This window comes from Thunnus maccoyii, chromosome 12, assembly GCF_910596095.1.
Source record: "Thunnus maccoyii chromosome 12, fThuMac1.1, whole genome shotgun sequence".
NCBI classification, from domain to species: domain Eukaryota; kingdom Metazoa; phylum Chordata; class Actinopteri; order Scombriformes; family Scombridae; genus Thunnus; species Thunnus maccoyii.
Genome location: NC_056544.1, coordinates 8,508,828 through 8,533,000, shown reverse-complemented (window position 1 = coordinate 8,533,000; position 24,173 = coordinate 8,508,828). Strand labels below are relative to the sequence as shown.

At 39.2% G+C, this 24,173-nt stretch overlaps 3 non-coding genes across 3 annotated transcripts; all 3 read left to right on the top strand.

The window, feature by feature from the left end:
* The first annotated feature begins 5,768 nt into the window (after positions 1–5,768).
* Positions 5,769–5,841, top strand: trnar-ucg. The gene has a single exon. It is a non-coding gene; the product is annotated as a tRNA-Arg (tRNA).
* Positions 5,842–7,323: 1,482 nt separating this feature from the next.
* Positions 7,324–7,396, top strand: trnar-ucg. The gene has a single exon. It is a non-coding gene; the product is annotated as a tRNA-Arg (tRNA).
* A 180-nt stretch (positions 7,397–7,576) lies between these two features.
* trnar-ucg lies at positions 7,577–7,649 on the top strand. Its single transcript has one exon. It is a non-coding gene; the product is annotated as a tRNA-Arg (tRNA).
* The last annotated feature ends 16,524 nt before the right edge of the window (positions 7,650–24,173 follow it).

Here is a 24,173-nt window from a genome sequence, read left to right as displayed (position 1 = left end):
GCTGTTTAGTTCTTTCTTTCATACTTCCTTGTCTGTCAGGTCTTCTAATGGTACAGTCAGCACAACAAAGGAAAAATTCTACTATCATCTTACATTGGAGGTGTTTAGCCTCACTTAGCTGCTTGAACGTCTGTCCTTGACTTGAATTGTTCAACTTCACATACAACAGCAGTTTACACAGAGTTGTCTTCATAAAAATGAAGACGTCCTTGGGATAGACCAACTTTGTATTGTAAGGGGATATGTTCAAACGCTGCTGCTTTTGGACACTGGAAGGGTTGAGTGTTCAACAAGTGAGGTTGTGAGATGAAAGCAAAAAAAAAAAACCACAATCTGACTGTTTCTATAAATAATTGCCTCACACCTCCTACTCCTACGTTTCTTTTACAGCTGAGTGCCACTCTGAAGCTCCTCAGTTATTTCTAAAAGGTTCCCAATTAAATTTTGTCACTAGCCCTAGGCCAGTTTATTTTTAGTCTGCTGATCTTTGCCTCTTCTCTCTGATTTCTCTACCCTCCAGATTCAAGGTTTTAATTGCTAATGCCTTTTCATTTAATGACTAATTTTGCATTATGAGCTATTCAGGCACCTTGTCTTTCCTTGATACATTTCAAAACAATACCTTATTTTCACATGTATTTTTCTACTCTTAATCATAGATACTATTACTGATACTCTACATTAATGATACTGATATTAACATACAAAGCACTGATGGAACCTTTAAAAGACTACATGAAACATTTGCTGTTGCCTTTGGACTCTGTCATATTGGTTTTATATTTGTTAGCTTACAAACCCCTTAAACCTTTTCATTGCTGTATCAACAATTAAACAACAAATAGCCTACAGTATGAATTTTGTGTTACACAGTAAATAAAAGTGTGCAGTGACATTATAATCAACAATATGTATATGTATATAAAAACATGGAAATATGTAAAAATATTGTAAAACATGTGAAACTATAACTCATGTGGTCTGATACACCAACACAGTCTGAACTGACATTCCATTTAAAAAGATGATGGATGCAAAGTGATACAGTGTTCAGCTGGTCCCCAAGTACTGTACTCTACTTGGTATCACTTTTTGACCTGGCTTTGTCAAGGTTCATTACTTTATCCGACTTCAAAACTCAGGTGACAGTTTGGTCCAAATGAGATTCATTAATACAATGAAATATTAACTGTGTGGGAATTTCTCTGCCAAGGCGGCCCATAACTGCAGAACAACTCGCAATGAATTGCTGCAGGAAATGTTGGTAGGAACTGGTTTGCTAGATGTGATAGAAGAGGCAATTTAAGATTTGGGGATTGGGAGCTGCAGTGAGGATATACTGGCATCACTGTTGCAATGTGCAAGAAAAAACACGTCTGTAAAAATTGCAAAACACTAAAGGTGCCACCAAAATGAAAAGTAGCCCACACAAAATGTCTTTATGGTTATTCACGGCGAATACCTTATTCTGCTGGCCAAACAAGCAGATCTGGTTTCCCTCCACTTCAGTTCCATCTAATATGTTCTCATGGCAATTCCAAAGTCTGTTGCTGTGTTATCCATCTTTGAGACATTTTGCACCACATCCCTCGCACACTCAAGAAATTGTTTTCCTTTTATGTGTTTTGATAGCTGGTGGGTGTAATCTGAGCCAGTTTTGGTTACTGCTACCATTGATAAGGGCTGACTCCCTCTCCAGAAATGCCTTTTCAAACTGTCACATGAACTTTCCTTTGTTTCCAGATTTATTCAGTGAACATTCAGTTTAGCTCTCAAGGCACCTGTCTGGAAGCCTTAAGCAACTGTCATCTTTTAGTATTAATTGAATTCTGCTTGTCAAACCAACATTAAGTTGTGTTTTTATGAAAAGATGTACCCATTTTACCAGACTGAATCATAAATCGGGCTACAGTATAGGCCAAATGTTCAAGACATGCCAAAGAGGCACTATTTGCCAAAATTTAATTTTAGGGGACTGCTGCTGAGCTGGCAATGTAGTAGGACACGTTTAGTTTGAGCTCTTGCCGAACTTCGGTTTTATTTAAAGTTGGTAAGCACTTTGCATTACAAAACGTTGGAAAATCTACTCCGAACGTATTTCTGAAGTCAGATGATAGTGTGTATGTGGGTTGATGGCAAATATAAATACAGTGGATCATCCAGCAATAGGCCCAATGCCACGTCAAAATCAAGTTCCACTGGCAACCAGGGTTGCAGAACCCCACCCCGCCAGGGGACTTCAGCTCCCTTAAAATTGAGCTACATGCAGGAAAAGTGGAAATAATAAATTGTACGGTGGCGATCCATTCTGAGATTAACCAAATGAAGGCTACAATCAAAAAGTTGGAAGGTGGGCTATCAACATGGTCAGATAAGGTGGCAGCTTTTCAGACTGCGATAATTGATTTAAAAGTAGAAGTGACAGGGCTTAGAGAGAAATGTGAGGACATGGAGGGAAGAACGAGGAGATGCAACTTTAGGATACTGAGGGTAGCTGACATGAATGGATCAAGCTCTACTGCATCGGTCTAGAAGCTGCTGAGAGAAGTGCTACAGCTGGATAAAGGCGTGCTTGTAGACTGCTCACATAAAAGCCTGGCTCCAAGAAGACTAGGTGGGAAACCAGGCACCATTATAGCTAAACTCCACTACTATCAAGATTGTGTCGAGGTACTGAGCCATGTGCACACTTGAGCTCCACTTCAGGTCAACAGGGAGACAGATTGCGTTCACAGAGGTTAGGAAGCTGCTCCGCAACCATCAGGGCGTCCGGTATGGCATACTGTTCCCAGCCCAACTCACACACAATGGAGAAGAAAAGGAATTCATAGATGAAGACAAAGCGATGGGCTACATTAAGAAGAATAATGTCCCTGATTGAGAGACTGAACATTATGTGCTTATATGTTATTACAATTTAAAGCCTACCCCAACAGGGCAATAATTAATCTGTTTGCATTTATATGGGGTGGGGAGGTGAAACTGGCCTAACCAGCTGTTTTCTGCTGCTTTTAATGCTTCCTCTCCTCTCTTTTTATTCATTTTTATTTCTTGACATATGTGGTAGGTCACCGTAAGTCATTGGCCAGTGATGCTCTGTCTCATTTCAAGGCCAACTTTGACAGGACAATATTTGTTTTAAGTCCCCCTCCACACAAAAATGTTTTTTTCTTCTTGTTCCTACAGTTAAATGTTTGAGCTTCACTATGCAGAATGATGCATGTGCAGAGTTTGACACTGGAAGGCTGTTTTTACATTCATCTGCTGAAAGTGGAAAGTTTCTTTGTGCTCATTGAAAATCCGATTTTAAGTGGTGGGCCTACGAGCAGGATTTGTGGCATCACAAATAGTTATGGAAGCCAGTCCTGGTCCAATATTCAACTTACACAAGTGTGATGTGGAAACTTGAAGCCTGTAGTGCACAAACACTGAGAATAGACTTTACAGTGAACAAAGAGACATCTTTTGTCCAGCAGTTGAACTTCTGAGATGAAATATATTTACATATTCATAGAATCTGGAATTTTTTAATGAGGGAGAAGAAGATGTAATTTTAAGGATTTTAACAAGATAACTGAATTTTTTGTGGAAAAACCATATCAGACACAAATTATTATTCAAAGTAGAGTATTTTATTTATATCTTAAAACATGTCTCAAGATCTTTAAACATATTATCACTACTTTTGTCAATGCTACTGATTCTATTTTATTATGCAGCATAGTTTATATGCACATGTTAAAAGACATCATCCCAACAACGGAGACTTGAGTGTGAATATGAGACTGAGCTTTATGTGCTAATACATTATTCCAATTTAAAGCCTGTCCCAAGGAGGAAATTTATTTATCTGTTTGTGTTCATAAGGGGTGGGGAGGTAAAAATGGCTTGACCAGGAGACAGTTTTCTGATTCCATGAATGCTTCTCTCCTCCTCTTTTATTTATTTCTGTCTCTCGACATACAGTGTTGGTCACCCTCAATCAAGGGCTTATAATGTTCTGTTCTACTTTAAGGTCAACTTTGACAGGGCGATGTTTGTTTAAAGATATCATCACTGTTTTTGTTAATGTTGCCACTTTTGTTATATTATACAGCATAGTTTATATGTAGCTGTGAGGAGACGTCTGCCTGACAACAAAGGCTGGAATGTGATTGTGAGACTGAGCTTTATGTGTTTATACACTATTCAAATTTAAAGCCTATCCCAATGGGGCAATAACTCATCTGTTTGTATTCACAAGGGTTGGGGATCTGAAATTGGCTCGACCAGAGGACTGTTTTCTAATGCTGTTAAAGCTTCCTCTCCTCTCCTTTTATTTACTTTTATTTCTTGATATACAGTATTGGTCATCCTCAGTCATGGGCTCATGATGCTCTGTTACATTTCAAGACGCCCACGCCTGCCATTGTCATTATTAGTCATATTTCTATTATTATTATCGTTGTAATTGTTATTATTGTTGTTATTATGCTTCTCTGTGTCTTTCTCCCCCCTCTCCCTCTCCCTCCTGCTTTCTCTCTCAACCCGGTCAAAGCAGATGGCCACCCACCTAGAGCCAGGTTCTGTTAGAGGATTCTTTCCATTAGAGGGGAGCTTTTCCTTGCCGCTGTTGCCAAGTGTTTGCTCATGGGGAAATGTTGGGTCACTGTAAAATAAAGAGTGCTGTCTAGACCTGCTCTATGTGAAAAGTGCCCTGAGATATCTTCTGACTTGATACCAGACTTGTTCAGTTACTGGACTCAATCTGCCAGATATTTGTTTTACTTTTGACTTGCTGATATGTTGTGGCTTTTATAGGTTTCAGATATACAACTTTTCTCACTCAGCATGATCGACACCAGTGAGTCGGAATGTTAAATCACTTAACCCTCCAGTGAAGCATAAGAAGGTATTTACACATTTAAAACAGCTTAGTATAGATATTGCATTCCTTCAGGAGACCCATTTATGTACAACAGACCATTCTCGACTGAGAGGGGGATGGGCAGGACAGAAATATCACTCCAATTTCCACTCAAAGGTACGAGGGGCAGCCATACTAATATATATATATATATAAATACACTGTTTATGATGACAAGTCTAGAGTCTGGCCTCGCAGGGCACTACTTTGTGGTGGGGAAACTTTATGCATTTCCGGTCATCTTGGCCAATATTTATGCACCAAACTGGGATAACTCTGTTCCTCTCCAGTCTTTTCTCTTATTTGCCAAACATGACATTACACCACCTTATTCTTGGTGGCGACAAGAATCTCCCCTGTCTTAGACCATAGTTTGCCCAAAAAGGCTTCCCAGTCTAAATCAGCATGTTCAGTCCAGTTTTTTCTTAAATCATACGGTATTGCTGATTTGTGGCAGTTTCCTAATTCTACTTCTAGAGGATATTCTTTTAAATATTTGAGAGCAATTGATTTTCTGTAATTTTATAAGGGATGTGGTTGTAAGGACACTTTCAGCAGCAGGCCAGTTAGCTTAGCAGGTTAGAGCATGGTGCTGATAATGCCAAGGTCACAGGGTTGAGCCCTTTACTGGCAAGGCTTAGTTGTTGTAAAGGGAGAAGTTCTTGTGACCACCTACAGATGGAGAGGATATTTATGTAAACTTCCCTTTGTTTTTAACCCATGGAATGACCAATAGTGCCACGTCATCTCACACGTTTCCCATGAAGGCGAAAGCTTCACATCCAAAGTCCCACTCCTTCTCACTCTTTGTAGGTAGACTACTACCTTAGCCCAATAGAAATGTACACATCCCTGTCGACATGACCACGTGGCCTAAAGGACAAGGCGTCTGACTTCGGATCAGAAGATTGAGGGTTCGAATCCCTTCGTGGTTGGATATCCTCTCCTCTGTAGGATTTGCATGTGTATCTGCTCAGGAAGAGAGATCCTACTGAGAAGCTGTGACTGTGTATGTCAAGCAATTTGACAGTGCTGATTATGGGTAAAAGCTACTAGTAATCACAGAAATGCTAGAGAGTAATAAAGTGTGTGGGGGAAAAGCTTTAGGAACTCAGGAAATATGTGTTTTCTGCAGTTAACATTTGTATTAGAGAGTATAGCTGTAAAAATTCTGCACCCTTGCTCTGCTTATTATGGGCACATTCAGCAGCAGTAATGCTTTGAAGGAATCCTGGTGTACGTCAATTCCTTCAAATCAAGGCATTGTGTTTTCTGCCATGAAGAGTTGTATGCAAAGCTTTGGCTTTGCAGTGTTTGACATCATGACACTGCTGACTGTGACTAAAAACTACTCATGGGTGGAGTAATGCTTTGAATGAATTGTGCTATAAACGTGTTAGGTGTGTACACCAGCATTATGCAGAGAAAACCTACTTCTGTCGTGGAGTAACTTTGAGATGCACAACAGCAAATGACCAAACCCGTTTTGCTCAATGGAAATAAAGTTTTCAGGGGAAATGGACTGAATCCATTTGCATCTTGCATAGAAAGATGAAATTATTACAAATATAAAATCTGCAAAAGGATATTCATGTCCAATGGAAAGAGTCCAGTAATTGGTAGGTTTGAAGGCCAATTGGGCACCTGCTGCAACAACAGAAAACCTGTGGAGTACTGATTTTCAGGGAAAAGACCCATTTTACACCAAAGAATAAATGGCAGTGAAGAATGTGGGCGTCAATCCTGCTAATTCCCCTCTGGAGGTACCACCTGGGGATGTATTCACCAGCGGCTGAAAATTTTGAATGAAAGTTATTGACTCGTTTTCCTCATTTACATACTGTATGTATCATACAGTATTTTCCTGAGAAACTCTTAGCCCTGTGGGATCAGAGGATTAAAGCATGGAGTTAAAATCACAACTGTGAGTATTCAAAGTTTTCAACAAGATGTTTATGAAAAGGCAAAAGCTACTTGAGAACAGAAGGTAAATGTCCACCAGAAGCTCAAGCATAGTCATGTTTCTAATCAAGAAAGCATGATGGAGACAGAACAGAATATCCTTTTGAAATGGATTGACTGTAGGACATCAACATGCAAACAAAAAGTAGTGGATACTAACTGGCCCCACGGAAAAGAAGGGAATGGAGAATGCAGGCATCAATCCCACTACTTCTCACATGCTAAGCAAGGGCATTACCATTTGAGTTCATTCCCGTCTTAAAGACAATTATGAGAGATGTGGCAACAGGTCGCTAAATATTTGAAAGCACTTGAATTTTCTGTCATTCTATAAGGGATGTGGTTGTAAGGAGAATTTCAGCAGCAGGCTAGTTACCTCAGCTGGTGAAGGCATGGTGCTAATAACGCCACAGTCACATCGTCTGTAGGATTTGCATATGTCTCTCTTTAGGAATGACCACGTGGCCTAAAGGACAAGGCGTCTGACTTCGGATCAGAAGATTGAGGGTTCGAGTCCCTTCGTGGTTGAATATTCCCTCTTTTGTAAGATATGTGTAAGAATCCATGGAATGACCAATAATGGCACATCATCTAACATGTGTTTCCCATGGAGGCGAAAGCTTCACATCCAAAGTCCCACTCCTTCTCACTCTTTGTCGGCAGACTACTACCTTAGCCCAATAGAAATGTACACATCCCTGTCAACATGACCACGTGGCCTAAAGGACAAGGCGTCTGACTTCGGATCAGAAGATTGAGGGTTCGAATCCCTTCGTGGTTGGATATCCCCTCCTCTGTAGGATTTGCATATGTGTCTGTTGAGGAATGAAAATCCTACTGAGAAGCTGTGACTGTGTACATCAAGCAGTTTGACAGTGCTGATTATGGGTAAAAACTACAAGTAGTGAGAAATACTGTAGAGTAATAAAGTGTAGCAAAAGCTTTAGGAACTCAGAGTAAATATGCATTTTCTGTGATTAACATTTCTATCAGAGAGTATAGCTGTAAAAATTCTGCACCCTTGCTCTGCTTATTACAGGCACATTCAGCAAGAGTAACGCTTTGGAGGAATCCTGATGAACATCAATTCCTTCAAATCAAGCCATTGTGTGTTTCCTGCCATGAAGATTTGTATGCAAAGCTTTGGCTTTGCAGTGTTTGACATCATGACACTGCTGATTGTGAAAAACTACTCTGGGTGGAGTAATGCTTTGGAAGAAGTGTGCTATAAAGTGTGTTAGGTGTGTACACCAGCATTATGCAGAGAAAACTTAATTCTGCTGTGGAGTAACTTTGAGATGCACAACAGCAAATGACCAAACCCATTTTGCTCAATGGAAACAAAGCTTTCAGGAGAAATGGACTGAATCTGTTTGCATCTTGCATAGAGAGGGAGCGTTGTTCTGTGAGTGCTCCTTGACTGAAAAAGCATGCCAAATAAACATTGTCTGGAATAAGTCTGCCTTTTTCTGCCCAAACCATAACTACTTCCACTTGTCGGTAGAGGAGTTGCGCCATAGCCCTCCTGGTAACGTACAATGAAAGTATGATGACAAACAAAATGTTCCTAATGTTCTTAAATAAAATGCAGTGTTTGCAAGATGAAATTACTATAAATCCTACTTCCAGAGGATATTCTTTTTTCTCCCTAGTTCACCTATTCATGTATACATAATTATTTCCTGGACTAAAATTTTTATTCTTTTTTTAACATCAGATTCCTTTTGAATATTCTTTATGGCCTTTCTCCACCCTAACCCTCTTTGACTGGGCTATTATTACAGCACACTGGAGAAGTTTGGATTTGGCAATCAGCTAACAATAATCTGTCCACCTACTTTCAGCTCCAATGCAGCACAAGACAGGTGTCCTTTGTCCCCACTTCTATTTGCGGTTGCAATTGAACCACTTGCTCTTGCTCTGAGGCAAAATGCTGATATCAAGGGAAGTCAGCAGGCAGGACTGGAGCGCACAGTTTCGTTTTACATAGACAATATGTTATTGTACATATCGCAACCCCTTTCGAGTCTGTCTAAATTTATGGCCTTACTTACAGAATTTGGCAAAACATCTGGCTACAAAGTTAATATTCAGAACAGCAAGCTCATGCCTGTTGGCACTGGGACATGGTCGGATGCCTTTAGGCTCATTTCCTTTTAAAATTAGCCCTAAGAAATTCAAGTAACTGGGAATATGGGTTACACATAACCATAAAGATCTATATGCAACTAAGTATCAGCCTCTATTATCTATTCTGAGGCAGGATATTGAGTGCTGGGATCCCCTGCCTCTCTGGGTGGAAGAATTAATATGGTAAAGATGAACATACTGCCTAAATTTTTGTATCTTCCAGTGTCTTGCGGTCTTTTTAAAGGATGACTCCATCTGACGACTCCCTGTAAAGCAGACCCTGTAGGCATAGCATACTGTCCTCTTCATCTGCATAAAATCTGAAGAAACACAGGTTACAAATACTGTGAAATTATTAGGTCGATCTTATTTTTCAACTCATTGACTGTGGGGTCATTTTATTAAGACTCCTCTGAAATACAACTTTTCACCTTTTCACTGTCTGTTTTGTGCAGTAGGTATAGTCTCTCTCTCTCTCTCTCAGACACCCACACACACACACACACACACACACACACACACACACGCTACTTTTGGCCTGTTGCCCTGAAAATACACTATTTTAACCCAAGGGCAAAAGACAACAGAGGTAGCCCAACCATAAATAATGGCAGTGCATCATTGTTGGTGATCAGACAGTGATGTTTATTACCTGACAAAACAGACTTTTTATAGATTACTGAGATGAACTACAAAAGTTTTAAAAATGTGTAACATTAAACTGTGTTATTAAAGCAGATGAGCATTATCTGGGAAATATCATTCAACTTACATGGGTCTAAAATTAAAACCGAATTATGTTAAATGTTTTGCCGAATGAATTAGTGTCTGTGACTCTTAAGAAATCATAAATTATCTTTTAGAAGGAGTATATGTTTACCGTAAAACACAGCTCCCTTAAATTTAACAATATGTTAACAGAGCAAGGCAAGCTAATTGCTAATGCACTTTGAATCCACAAACAACTTTGAGCTATAATGCCACTCTAACATTAAATTTAGTCCTAAAAGGGAATTAACATGTATACATGTTATCGAGTCAATCAACATACATAATAGATGTTGATACCTTGGCAGAAATGATGTGTCTTCAACCATCTTTTTAAAATGGTTGTTTTTTCCACCCCTCTTGAATCCACAAGGCACTCCATCCTCGTTAGGAACGATACACTTAGTGTTTCTTTTAGTTTGAATATAAGAGAAAAGTGTCCACAGGTCGTCTTTCCTCTTTTCATCATCATCGTTTGAGAGGTTAGCTTACATTCATTAGTAGGTTCTGGCACTGACAAGGTTAGCTTGTTCACAGTTATACTGGAAGCTGGCATTTGAGCGAGCACCCGACATGCACTGAGCAGGAAAAAAAAATCATCCAATGAGATGGAGCTGTGAGAATTCGACTTGCAAATGCAGATAAATGATTGGTTAATATGGAAAACAACCAATGATTTGAGGTTGTTCACCTGAATAGAGCAAACTATTTTGTCTTGTCTTTACTCGTCAGGGTATAATGAACAGAGATTTCTCTATAAGTTTTGTTGTCAATATTTTTTTATTTACATTGGTGATACAATTTAGTCATGAAATAAAATGTCAATGAATACTTATCGTCCAAAGCTGACAGTGTCTTCCTAACATACTTGTTCACTGTATTTTAGAGCACAAAAATTGTCTAGATATACTACGAGCGATGTTGCAGTGGTGAGTCTGAGTGTGTGAGATATTTATAAATGCAGGGACAGACAGCTGGTGAGTGCCGGGAGCTCTGGAGGAGAGAGCCGAGAGCAGAGCCTGAGCTTCGGGATGAAAAACACCCGCAACTCACCAGATTCTGCTCTGTTCCGAAGCTGTTTACTGGCAGTCCATCTCTGTGGCTACTGGCTAGGCAGGCTAGGGGGTTTATATCTGTTTATATTCGGCTACAGAATGAATCCATCAGTGATGGATGAGGCTTTTGGTACCTGGTTAGAAGGGGTATGGTCTAACTGTCTGATCTCTATATTGGCTGCAATTTTGCCTCCTTCGAACAGTTAGTGCAGAAATGTAATATTCCCAGATCACACTTTTATAGCTACTTGCAGCTCCAGAACTTTGTAGCCTCAAAATCGGATTGCTTTCGATCATGTCCTCCCCCTTCTCTGTTAGACTCAATTTTTAACTGTAACAAAAAAAGGCTATACGCACAATTTACAAACTACTTAACTCATACCATTTGAAGCCTTAAGACCTCCTTAAAAATAGATGGAAACAGATTTAGATGAACCAGTTTCAGAAGAAATTTGGCACGAAATAATACAGGGATTTTTCTCCTCCTCCATATGTCTTAGGCATGCTGTTATTCAATTTTAAATTGTACACCATCTGCACTGGTCTTAAGTCAGACTTTCTAAGATCAAAGCTGAATTAGATGTGATCGATGCAGGCAGGATCCATACTTATCACTCTGCTGCACATGTTTTGGTCATGTCCAAAGCTTTACACGTTATGGTAAACCATCTTTGAGACCTTCTCTAGGATATTTGGAAAAGCAGTAGAGCCGTCTCCATTCATTGTACTGTTTGGTGTGGCCCAGGTGGACACCCCTCTTAGTAGGTGGGAAATCAGCATGTTGGCCTTCTGCTCTCTCTTGGCCAGGAGACTAATATTGTTTAAATGGAAAGACCCTATTCCACCAACATATAGTTATTGGATCAGGGAAGTCACGTACCATCTTAAATTGGAGGAGATTAGATATAATGTCAGAGTGTCTACTATGAAATTTCATACCATTTGGCAGCCTTTTTTAACCTTTGTTGAGGATATGGAAGCTGACAGTATGACAATGTAACCATTTTTTCTGCCATTTCATTTTATTTGTGTTATTTATTTTCCTTTTATGGATGTCTGGCTATGTATAAAGTTTATATGTGTATGTCGTGGTATTTGGGGATTTGGTTAAGTTTCCTCTTCTGTTGGACTCTTTTGGACCTGTGATATAATGAGAAAAATAAAAATAAAAAGACCTTGATAAAAAAAAATAATTTTAGGTTCGGGTACACTGTGTGTGCTCTTCTGCCCACAGAGAGTAATGAACTAAGGGGTGGAATAGTACAAACTCTGCTGAACAGGAGCAAGTGGGCACTCAACCAAGAAAAAGCTGACCTCTCAACATTAGATAGTAAACCTCTCATCCCCTTGGTATCTTGTAGTACAAAGAATCACATAAAAGTTTGGTCATGCTGTGTGGAGTTTACTACAGTATTTCAGATGACTTTCCTCTTCTGAACGTGCAAAATGACCTTGTGAAGTTTTCAATGATTAATCCTGCTTAACTGTTTCTCTGTCCTCCAAAGTAATGGGAAAACCTTGGCGCAACATCGCAGTACAGGTCGATTGTGGACGAACTTCTTTATAAGACGGTAGATTAAGGCTGCTGTGAGCTGCTGAAATGAATGGGATACCATGTGGCACCATCTTGGCTCATACCTGACTTTTGACAAATCATCTGTCATTGGAGTTGCCACTGTGTGCTGTAGTTGGTCTGACAAGCCTTCGGCACACTTAAGCCCAATCATAAGGCTTTAATTGGAGCCACGGGATTCAGTAAGGAGGCCAAGTGGACAGTATCAGGTCATCTTTCCTGTGAAGTCAAGAAGGACCATCTACAAATAGATCCCACACTGAGGTCTCTGCTCTGACAGGAAGGTCTCTGAACCACTCGTGCCTTCATATCATCTGTGTTAATCACTGTATTTATAGAAAGAACAAATGCCCTCTATCAAAATGAATAAAACGACTTTCTATCATACATCTATAAAGAGTTTCTATCCACTCAAAATAATATACTGCATGTACACCAGTACAACAATTCACATTAAGATAATATTCTAATGTATGTCTTCTCCATTAGTGTTATTTTTAACAACACTTTGAGCTTGACTGACACAAGAATAGGTCTGGCATTTGAGGACAGAGGAATGTTCAAAACAAAATGAATTTAAAATGTAAAAGGAAAAATAAGTGAGTCGGTCTCCTTTATGTGCGTGTCACAGTGATTTATGTTGAGGTTGCAAAGTCCTGTAATCATCCACAAGCACGGGCCAAGCTCGGGTATAGAATTTAATTACTTAGACAGTGGCTGATGGGGATTAACTGAGGAAAAGTGACAGAAATGGAAGGTTATTACGCCCGGCCATGTTAATTGTCCCATCTGGTATTTTAGAAATCCATGAGTAAATCCAAAACTAAGGAGGGAAATTAAACTCCGATTAAACGTAGAGAAAATCTGACATGGGTGAGTGGACGGATGAATGGCAGACCAATAAAAAGCAAGTGGGTGAGTGTGAATAGATGGAGACAAATAAAAAAAATTAAGATATTCTATTAAAGTGTTTAGAGTTCTCAGTAACAAGAGCAGCCTCAAAAAATGAAACCGAGGGTGAAGACAGAGTGAAAATGGAACAGCACAAAAGATAATTCAAGGTGATGCTTTTTTTCCTTGGGTTAATTGGAAACTCATCGTGGCATTTTCTAGCATTTCTTCAATTTATGAATTCATGTTTATAAATGCTCATTTCTCATATTCACACTGAAATCTGTGGAACTTTAGTATAAAATCACATCAAATCGCATAGATTTGCTGAAGAGATTGTTCAATAATACCAGGTAGTCAAAGGAGAAAACATCTTATATTTGAAGACTTCAGTCTCGCTGAAACAACATAATTGTATGGTTGTGTGTGTGTGTGTGTGTGTGTGTGTGTGTGTGCAGGAGTTGACCTTTGTCCGTGGTTTGTTTGTTGATACTGTATTACTAATAATAACTACCCCAGATGAAAGTTAAAATACAGGCCTCCAGTCAATGCACTCTCACTTCACTTTATTGATTTTTTTAAATACACACACACACGCACACACACACACACAAACACACATAAAAACTTCAACAATCAGAACCCAAACAATTTCAGGGTCCATGAAATTCAATTTCAAACTTTACGGTTTGGCTAACTGACAACACATAACACTACTATAAATAATGCTATTTACATTTTCTGTACCACAGAACTAAAGATTGTTCATTTGAATTATTTCTAATTTTATAAGTATCAAACTTTGGTGGCAGTAGCACATTTCTTTTTCAATGCCATTTTAAGTGAATGGTTGATATTGTAGTTCATAATTGATGCTTTAGAGAAGTCAGATTTAAGTCATATATCACATTCCTCCAAGTACAACAGACATGTAATCCAGGTAAGTTAATGAAAAATTTGTTGGAAACTTAAAAGGTTCTTAACTGTCTGAATGGCAGGAAAAATCCAGTGCACCCATGCTATCAATTGTTTTTACTTTATGAACCTGGCAATTCTTACTTGACCGCTTTCGGCTGATCTATATTTTACATAAACATTAAATGACATGAGTCCATGTAACATGACAGTCACTTTCCAATCAGCACAAACTCTGCAGCTCTACATAGCCATATATTATCTACTTTTACCTAATTGTTTCAGATTTTCCAGCCCACATACAGACTCACCGCTCTCACCAACTTCTCCGTTCAGCTATTTAAAGCAAATGAGCTCAGACAAGCCACATATAGCTACCTGCTCTATACCAAACAGAGAGTAGAAGTTAACTAGTGGCTGATTAAGAAAGTTGAGTTAAATCTTGCTAAAAGTAAAAAAAAGACAGAAAGTTACAGGGTGAGACATGTTAGCCTGTTGGTATAATACACACATTACACTGTGTTACACAGCTAATTCTCAAGCACAACTGCCTTGAATTGCATGCCCATTAAGCAGAGAGGATTGGCCAGCACCTTGGAAGCCCCCCTCCCCTCTCGGGAGGTTTTATATCATTGCTGACAGTCTTTGTTTCACAGTGATAGAGCTCAAGGTTACAAGGTTGTATTGCCTTTCATGCATTTTCATTCAGCTACTCTGCACGAGTTTTATGAAAAATTTAATCCAGGGTGCATCAGAGCAGGTCTGGTGTTTCATCTGCTTTAACTCTGGAGCAGCTTGGAGATGCTGATTTAAGTTAGAAATAGTTCACAAAAATATGAGCAGAAGCCCAGTTGGCAATGGTTCATATTTTATATTCCGGTACAGTGTTTTGTGTGACACTGCAGGAAATGGTTTGTCTTGATTCCTTATCTCTAAAAACTTCAGGAGGTTTGCAGATCTTTGTGTCTTTCTTGATTCTGGATTAAAATCTCACCAACATATAAGCTGTGTGTTTATTTTTTAAAAAACAGGTGTTTCCTATCAAAACCAAACCTGTACACACTGATTGCACAAACCATTATTGAACATTTTTGGTGGAATATTCATATTACACCAACATCAAATACAGCAGACCCAATGTAAAGTCTAGTAAAGTCTAGGACTAAAACCCTGTGCTGAGGCTTTATCTGCTGATTGCACCAATTAACTGCCATCAAACTAAAGGCTGTTGAGTTTCCCCCTGTGCAAGAAATGTGCTATATAAATAAAAGTTTCCCTGTCTTTTCTTAATTGCCTTGCCTTGCTTGTGATGCAGCCACACCTCCAGAGGGATGAGGCTGCACACCAGATGGTGGTGCCTGCCCTAAATGCCAAATGCCATGCAATGCTCCTACAAGTATGAAAGATGCTGCTCCGGCCCCTCGCTGGGCTTGCAAAGCGCACAAACAGCAGGTCACTTTGACAGTGGGGTTCCTGTCTCCTCTCTCAGTGTAATGTGCAATGTCCTCACTGGAGCATTAAACCTTCGCTGATCTGCAGAAACCAACGATAAAAGGCAGAGAGCTGGAAGGCCAAACAGCTATCATCCCTGCAAACCTCAGGGTGCAATAAAACAACAGCGCCAGCTTTTGCAAAGTGTATACAGGAAGGATGAACAGATAGTGCATTTAGTTCAGTTCACATGCTCATCCAATATGACAGCAGGTAGAGTGGTGATTTTATCTGCAGTGGCTATAAAGGAGTTTCACATAGTGCCTCCAGCAACAGTGACATGTCCTGGGATTGAACTGGACGGAATAGTTTGGCAGAAAGGCCATTCATGACGTGGTGTACCACATTATCAGCACAAACTCTGTTGTCTTCTTAGCCTACTGGGTAAAATGAAAAGCAGACAGATTTACCTTGAGGGTTGAATAAGCTTTCCCTGGTCAAGCAATGAATACCCGCAGGGATGTAAGAATACCTGCAGTGGGGAACTGAAAAGGTCTTTCAATCAGCACCAAGCATGTAATGCATTTTCCTTTAGGGGAACTGGTTCATACAATTATGGCTCTCATACAAGATCCAAATTGCATGTCAATTGCATGAACCTGTGTTCCATTTATGGGAGACAGGATCCACAAATTTTGTCTGTGACCCTTTGGTGTGGGGGTTTGATTATATCTAAGAGCTATCCCTGCAGTAAATGAGGGGTTATCAAAATCCAGGAAAGCTGCTCCCTCTCTCCAAACTAATGTGATGAGACAAGATGGGGAAAAAAACAGAGGAAGGATATTTGGTTATCTGCATGTATTTTATTTGGATACTGATTGCGTGACAGATAAAGCTAAATCTTCTCATGTTTATTATGAAGCAGTCCCTTCCCACAGGAGTAACCTGTGTCCCGGGATGCAAGTGTCACCTGTTGATTTTAAATGCGCAGTGCTCCATAACCAGATCAGTGAAGCTGGTGGGAGTGCATGCTACCCTACCTGTAGGTGTGAGAAACCACTGACACATTGTCTGTGCAAATCAATACACAGTGGCTTTGCATGAGGTGAAAGAAGTGTCAGGCAGAGGCTGATAAAGAGATAGCGATAAACAGATTCATACAGTAGCATATTAGAAAAGAAATTATAAAGTTCAAATTGTGAAGTACTTTTAAACACATCACTAAAAAAATACATTTTAGTTAAGCCAAATTAAGTCCAAATTTCCTTTTCCTTTTTATTGAGCAGTAGATAGCTACTTGCGTTAGCCAACGCAACAGTTAGTTTGTTGTAGCAGCCCTGAAGGACTGTTAAGCTAATGGGAGAATCAATTTGGACTGTGGGGCGTGACACAACGCCACCGGGGAGCAGATGGAGGGCCCCACTCTGCTGGTGCAGCCTCAGGCCTCGCTGCCTCAGCTGTCCTGGTCTGACCTACTGCTGCTCTGAAGTGAACTCCTCTCAACAATAGAAAGTTAACATAATTTGAATGAAACAACTGGGAGAGTTAGCTTGTTTGTCTTTGTTGCTAATGATATCAGACTGGTTAACCAGCAGCGACAATGTTCTGTTAACAAACAAGATGACCAACAGCCACAAATGCAGTGGGGCATTATGACACGGATACCTTATCTCCATTAAAGAAAGAAGAAGACGTTAGATAACGTGAGTCAGATACAACTTCTCTCTTTCTGTCTCTATGGTCGCTAATTTCATCTCTGATGGTTAAATGTCTCTGTGGCTGTTGTGTTAATTTATCTCCTTAACAAGAATGCAGCAGAGATCATATAATGTGCTGTAGGTAGTTTGCTTGTTGAAGTTACAGTGAGCTGTCTGGGCTCACTCATTCATTTGGAAGTAATCCAGTTTTTAATTGAGTGGTTGTGAATGAGTGTGCAGGAGGTCTGGCTGTTTGTTGCGATGATTTCTTCATTCTTGTTTGTTTTTAAGGTGAGCCGTATATTGAGTAATAAGCTTGAAAAACTAGAATTAAGACTTTTAAATACTAAAAGTAACTAGAAGAACAACAGTGTTAACATGTCTGCTTTGTAGGCTATTTTTTGTGTGTGTATATAGATAAGAGTGTGTGAGTCATGTAATTGATACATGCATTAATATTTTTTGATGTGAACGTAAACTTTTAGATTTGTGAATGTTTTTAGTGTTCAATCTTTTTAATATTCCGCACTGACATAACATAAGATCATAACATAACTTGAACATAAAGTAGAGATAAGTAGCCAGCCACTAGTGTAAAATAACATGATGCTATGGGTTGGTTTTCCTCCTGTTTTTTGAGTCAACAGCCACCACTGGTGTCAGGCTAGTAACACTGTTCCAAATTATTTATGTTGGTCTGGCTCTGCCTGGCTGCCCACATGCTGTTCACTTTTCTGGAGCTTTGATGGTACAACTAAACAGTAAGGCCTGCGAGGAAGGGTGGGCATGTACTGCATATAACAGTGACTACAGTCAGTGGCAACATTATAGTGATTCATGGATTAACTCAGTTTCCTAGTAACAAAGACCAAACCCAATTACAGTATTTTCAGTCTAAGTGGGTCGGGTAGGGCACCTCTGTATTGCCACGGGTTTCGGGTCTGTGTGTCTAAAATCAAGTCGGAGATCCAAGCAGACTCACTGTCTCTTATCACATGGTGCATCATAATCATCACAGGAGAAAAATGCTTTTTTTGACTGTGTGAACTGTGAAGTGGAGGGAAAATCAACACATACCATTTCTATTTAGGAGCACTGCTGCTTGTTAATTGGTGGTGCATAATGTTTCTGCCAGTGCTGGTGTCTTCTCTCTATTCTCTCTCATATTTTAAATATGAGTAGTAGTAAAGTAAAATTATTAAAATATAATAATACTAATAATAATAAAATGTGGAAGTTCAGGAGGTCGATAAAGTATTGTGTCCTGTGTGGTATTATTCGTAGGTAGTAACATTTATTCATTATCCAAGACTATAATCTTTCTCTGACCTTAAACCATACCCTCATCAAACTGCAATTGACATTGTAGGAATAAAATACAAGTGTTAAACTGCCTAAAAGGTGTGTTTGTAAAATGAAGTTTCAACTTGGAAGCTTAATTTTTCAAGTCTTCACATTTAGATTTACTGTTTAAAGCATATATTCAGGTGTGTGTGTGTGTGTGTGTACAAGCTTAATTTTACAAGCTATGAAGCAAAAAAACAAATGCAATTGAAGACTTTAGACAGGTTTATGTTTCATCATAAGGTTATATGTGCTAATGTGTTATATACAGGTGTTTGTAAGGTAAACAGGGGATCCTAAAGAGAGGTTGTGTCTTGAGTTTCCCCTGAGAACCCTCAATCAATACAACTACTTTGCCAAGAATAAATCTGTCACCATCACGTGACAGTGACACAACGTTGCAGTCACCTGTTGTTGACTGTATGAGTTATCAGAGGTCCACAGAGGAATTTCAGCAATGACTTCACAAAGCTAGGTAGATGACCAGGGCCTTGTTTCCCCAAACACGTCCTGGCTGAGCTGATTGTAAAATAGATATTACACACCTTCTTAAGTTTAACAGATGTTTTCCAACAGCATTGTAACCTAAATACGCTCTTAGAAATGAAAGCGTGCTTCCTCCCCCCTCACAGAAGGCTAAGGGTCAGTCAGAATTAGTTCATACGTGTTGTCCGGTCAGGTCGGAAATCAAAATTGTTTCAAAAGGGTTCCGAAGCTATTTGACTGTCCGACAAGCAGTTCTGACAGAGTATACTGGCCCCTTAAGAGCATCTTACCTCCACAATCTACAAGAAGAACCAAAAATGGCAAGTTTGATTGTTATGGTTCACTCTTAAGTCTACACTTTTATCAAAAAAGCCACTGCTCTCTGTGGTGGCATTTGATGTAAAATGAGTGATGATGAGTGAATTAGAAAATAAAACTAACACACAAACAGTCACAAAAAATGATTGAAAAATAGATTTGAACAACTGATGTGCCAGTTTCCGTCATCATCATCCTCCTCGCGCTCTTCTTGTATTAGTCTCTTCTGGCTAAAATGCCACTTTACTCATGATCCGTTATCTTCTCCTTTTCTATTTATTTATGGTACGTATATGTTTTTCCCACATGCTTATATACATTTGATGACAGAATGATATCAACACATTTCATAAAAGTTAAAAGAATCATCACTACTTGATTTTAATTCAATTCCAGGAATAACACATTTGTCTTATACAAATATCTTCATATTTGTTCAAATTAAAATTGCACCCACTGATAGGTTTGGATACCACTGTGTTTGTTTTATCTTCTCTTTAAAAAAATCTAACAACCAAAATCATCTTGCTTTCCACAAAAACCACAAGATAAATTCCCCAAATGGTCTTTTGATGAAAGAAACTGACTCTGTTTTCATATTGTTCATCACAGTTTACTGCTCCAGTAATCCCTGTGGACGGTGGTGGCAGTAATGTTTACAACAGATAGTAATCTCCACCGCCTCTCCCTCAAGTCCCGTGGTCCTCAACCTTGTGTGATAACACTTCATCAACTGTTTCTTTTTTTCTCAATACTTTACCCGCTCCATGCCTCCATCCCCCAGATTTTTCCTCTAGGTTGCCAACTGCCTCCAATTTCTCATTAACCACCACAATTGTACTCCGGTATCAGCGGTAAATGGGGCTATCCCAAATTATTGTAGCTGCCTGGCAAGCTACAGTGGAGTGGGAAAAACACAGATTCAGTGGGAGTATCAGGAAGGGCAATCTCTGAGCCTGGAGAGGAGAAATTCCCAGGGAAAACAGATGGCATTCCATACTTCATTAATCACTAGCCAGGCTGACAGCTAGACTAAATTGAAAAGGCAGGGAGCCTGATTCGGTCTCCATCAGCCTCCCTCCTCCTTTTTTTTCTCTTCTTTTTCTTTTATACCCCTACCTCTGTCTTCATCAGTCGCACCTTTCCCCACCTCAGTCCCACTTCTCTCCATTTTCTTTGTCTCCTCCCACGCCCACTTTGTCATTGCCTGTCTTCCACATTACCTTCAACCACAATACTCTCTCCACTCCTGAAACTCACACAGACCAATGGAGTATGTTTCTCAAATGGTACTAATATATGCTAATATATTTTGGTAACATCTTGATAATTACATGTGGTGAGTTGCAGTTCATTAATACTGCACGTTATACCACCCATCAACTGTTAAATGCTGTCACAGTTTACTTTTATGCCAAAAGATCACTGGTGAACACTGGCAAACCTACATATTGTGGACATGTAGTGTACAACAGTTCTGTTTCTGCCAATCTGCTCCAGTTTCTTATCCTTACTTTAATATGTAGAGCACACCAGTATTTCCTGATCTGTCTTCCTCCCTCGTTCATCTCCTCTTTTGACCCTTGCCCGTGACAAAGATGCACAGACAAGTGCCGGCCGTTTGATAGATTAAGTCAGGGCTTTTGGGGGACCCTTGAACCTGAGCTCCTTCATCATCCAGAGATCATTATTCTTAAAGAGACCCAGGAAGAAAGTGTGGTTAGTGGTGGTCATGATGGTGTTGATGGTGATGATGGCAGCTGATGATGATACTTTTTGGAACTGCCCTGCCTCTCAAGACATTTAAAATGACAGTCCCTAAGGTCAAGATACTAGCAAGTTCTTTCAATACTGTTTGCTGACGGTAAGCAGAGAAAGCCCATGTCATGTTCAGCTTTTCAGAAAGAGCTTGACCAATACAGTAGCATGGCAAATATTAATCATTTTATCTTAAATAGCAGAAATATTGTATCAGCATATTATAGTATCAAGAAATCCCAATGCAGACATGACAAAGATTTGTTTAAGATCATCAAGAAACACCATTATGTCATTTGTCTATTGACAAACTAAGAGCACCGACAGGTTTGGGGCTGCAGCTAACGATTATTCTCCTTATTGATTAATCTGCCAATCATTTTCTCTATTAATCAATTAGTTGGTTTGTCTACAAAATGTCATAAAATAGTGAAAAATGTCCATCATAACGTCCCAGTATACAATAAAGAAAAACAGCAAATCTTAACACTGGAGAAGCTGAAACCAGAGAATGGACTAACCTACAGCAAAACATCAACAAGGAGCAAAGGAGCATAGCCACGGGCAAGCACCAGGTTCCCTCACAGGCACAATTTATGTTATTGTGCTGGTTTGCAGACGTGCATGTGTTTAGGGAGCCCGCCACAAGGAGATGCAGTGACATCATCTGGCAAGGTGCTCCATTGGCCGATCAAATCTGTTGAAGCACACATTCCTGGTCGATGACTTTGCAAAGTGACCCGCATACTTTATACTGTACGAAAAATATAAAAATTAAATCTCAGTCAGGTCTGCATGCTGTGCCAGTTCTAGATTTCCACCAAAAGCTAGTAATGTCTTTCAGTTTACATTACCAAAGAGATTCAGATTATCTGCTGTCACTTCCCATGTTGTGGTACATTACATGATAATGATGTGCATGAATGGTTAGCTGAGAGCAGAAAGAGAGACAGAGCAGGTTTCCCCTAATACTCAAATGCCACACAGCAGAAGAGAGGAAAGCGTTGAGCGCAGGACACGGGGTCACAGATTTCGTAATGATCCCATAATGTATCAATTACCCACTGACATGTTCTCTCCACCCTGACAATGGATGATGGAGGCACGTGATGTGCCATTATTCCAAGGTCTTCTTGGGGTTGCTGTGAGTTAATTAAAAAAACAAATGGTTAATTATATGGTCTGTTTACCCCTGGCAGAGGAATGTGTTGATGAATAGCTGGAGTAAATTTTAAACATGTTTTTGATGAAATGTGCCATTTCAATTTCAATGTGAAAAGAGCAAAATGTCACAAAATGGCACATTTTTAATATGTATTTCAATTTTTTTATTAAATAAAATTCATTTAAACAGAAAAGTGTGTGCATGTGTGTGTGTGGACATTTATTTATTCATTCATTTTTCTATATTTTCAAATTAATTTACCACACAATTTCATCAAGGGCTGTAACTAACCATCAATTAATATGTTGATTTTTTTATCATCAATTAAAAGGTTTAGTTGATAAAATATCGAAAAATAGTGAAAAATCCCCATCAAAAAGTTGAATGAGCCTAATGTGATGTATGTTGGTGGTTTTGACGTTAAATATTACAGTAATATAAAACAGAGAAAAAGAGCAAATATTCACATTACAGAGGCTGGAAAAAGCTATTTATAGGCACTTTTGTTTTGTTTTTGATAAAATTGTTGTCAGTTTATTGAATTTCAATCAACTAATTGATTAATCAACTAATTGTTTCAGCACAAATGTTCATCATTTTGGCTTTATACTTATTGTCGCTTAGGAAAAGTTCTCAAAAAATGTAACTTTTTTTGCATCTGAGTTGGGCAGTGGACCAGGGTGTGTGGTTGTGTGTGTGTGAAAGAGATAGAGAGAGAGATAGAGAGAGAGCTTAAGTGTTTACTCAGAGTAATACTGTGATGCTCCTGCCAACACTTCACTGTTTCTGTTCATTGTGTTGTCTGTCTGTTCACTTCACTCCTCAGACGCACGTGTCAGACAGTCATCAACAGGTGTCAGACCGTTATATAAGAATTTGGCCCTTTGAAGTGAAAGTGGCAGACTCTCAGCAGTGAAGCACTTACTGAGGTAGATTTTTAAAAAAAATTCTAAATAAATAGCATGATTACCTATTTCTGAAGCCTGGAATCATTTCTATGTAAATTACTGCACGGCCCCTAAACTCACTCAATCAGCATTTATTTAAAGTGCCACAACGAATTCTGACCATTTCACTGCATGCTGCAATGACAGACTGTTGAAATCGTCTTCAATTGAGACAGATCTGCTAAGTGTTCACCGCCGTGATTGCAGGCATTCAGTCAAGGCCATTTACAGAAAAAAACAGACGTCCACTTTTGTGAATGACTATGGAGTCTGCATTTTGTCCCATTTTGTCCTGTCTGGAATCAAACCGATTACCTACTATGCTGTTAGTTGGATTTCTGTCAGAAAAGAAAGCGAGAAAGACATTGAGTATCTCACCTCCATCCTTCTCTCTGATATCGATTACTGTATAAAACTGTAGAAAGATGAATGACAATCAAACTTCATAAAATTCACCAAGCTGTATTTATTTTGAATCTAGCAGGATGGATACAACTTCATCTGACATAGGTACAAGAAAGTTAGTTTATGACAATATTGCACAATAGGACAGGATTTACAATATTATATTACTTGTGAGTTGTGTCTGTTTATTGTTAATAGCAAGAAAAAAATGTTTTATGAGGTGAAAAGCAGTAATGCAGCTCTGAAATGTTGCACTGCTCAGCCCAGTCTCTTTAGGATTTGCATTCATGTTGGATGATTCTGTAACACACCATATTCATCGAAAGCCAAGACAGAAAGATGTAACAATGCAAAACTTATTTCAGGGTTGTGTATATGCATGTAGCGGCAAGGGTTCATGTATCATCACAGACCAAAAGGTT